This window comes from Penaeus chinensis, chromosome 10 (assembly GCF_019202785.1).
Source record: "Penaeus chinensis breed Huanghai No. 1 chromosome 10, ASM1920278v2, whole genome shotgun sequence".
Lineage (NCBI taxonomy): Eukaryota > Metazoa > Arthropoda > Malacostraca > Decapoda > Penaeidae > Penaeus > Penaeus chinensis.
This window is the reverse complement of record NC_061828.1, coordinates 12,714,889-12,716,717: the sequence shown is the minus strand read 5'-3', so window position 1 is coordinate 12,716,717 and position 1,829 is coordinate 12,714,889.

Genomic DNA, 1,829 nt, shown 5'->3' with positions numbered 1-1,829 from the left:
TATACATATGTATATATAGATACGTCTATGTATGCATGTATACAAATAGTTGTGTATTATATATTATGCGTATACATACATACATGTACATACACACACACACACACACACAGATATATATATATATATATATATATATATATATATATAGAGAGAGAGAGAGAGAGAGAGAGAGAGAGAGAGAGAGAGAGAGAGAGAGAGAGAGAGAGAGATTTACACGCACACACACACACACACACACACGCATATATATATATATATATATATATATATATATATATATATATATATATATATATATATATATATATATATATGTATAATGTATATATATACATATATATATATATATATATATATATATATATATATTATATTTGTGTGCGTGTGTGTGTATATAAATAAATGAATATATCTAAATATGTATATGTGTGTGTGTGAGAGAGGGTGTGTGTGTGCATACATACATACATATATATATATATATATATATATATATATATATATATATATGTATATATATATACCTTGTTCAATTACCCGTCGCGGCGGTCGTAAAAAATACCTGCGCTCTGATTGCTACCTTGAGCCCGAGAAAAGCGACATATCGCCTTGAGAAGTCAAACGCATTTGTCGTATGGGAAGTCACCGCCATGGCACAAGTGTTAGCGTGCCGAACCGCGGTTGATTAGGAAGGGCATCCAATCAGGCAAGGATAACCTCTCAATAGTAAATTGAGAGAGGTCTATGTCCTGCAGTGGAATGAATGGCTGTGTAAAAAAAAAAAAAAAAAAAAAAAAAAAAATATATATATATATATATATATATATATATATATATATATATATATATATGTGTGTGTGTGTGTACGTATATATATATATATATATATATATATATATATATATATATATGTGTGTGTGTGTGTGTGTGTGTGTGTGTGTGTGTGTGTGTATGAATAGGCACCATAACCAGACAAGGAATAGAACTGGTGCATGTTATAGAGAGGAAAACGAGAGACAAAGTGGGAACTAAAGAATGCAAGGGAACTGGCTAATGCATAGAATTTGCACTATACCGGTTAAGATGGCAAAGGAGATAGAGTGGGCTTAATGCTCTGCGACAAACGGAGAGTGATGTGGCTGAAACTAGAAATAAACAAAACAAGAGTGAACATCATTGCACATGTTCCACAGGTAGGATGTGAGGAGGCTGAAAAAGATATCTTCAGGTAATGATACAAAATGATACAAAGGGAAATTGGCGATGAAACTATGTGTAGCAATTTGAGAGTAATGAAGCTAAGATGGCTGGGGAAGGTAGTGAGGAGAGACGAATGAGAAAAAGTAAGGAGCGAGATAAGAGGTTACACGGTTCGGTATAACTCAGGGTTGTGACGTCAGAGGTAGGTGATGGAGAATACGTGGAAATAATAGCCGCAAAGTGTGTTATGGGAGACTGTATCTATTGTCTTGACCTTGTGGTAACATTTGCTGGGTACTGATCTAAAGACCATACTAATCTTTACTCATTTACATGAAAGTGAGGTTGTGGAATAAATTACAGAGGATATCTTTATTTCTTGTAACCAATATTATTATTTTGCTTCTCAATTTTATTGTATTGTCTGTTAAATCACAGTTTAGCACTTTTATTCCAAAATACATTGGACATTTTAGAAAGAAATTAGTTACATTTACCAGCATTTGTACACTTGGTAAAATAGAATATGGGTACACTCTCCATATGCACATCATCAAGTTCAAAGAATTTATGGTCTCATATAATTAATTAAGAATCACTTCATTATTAAAGTTTATGATATCATC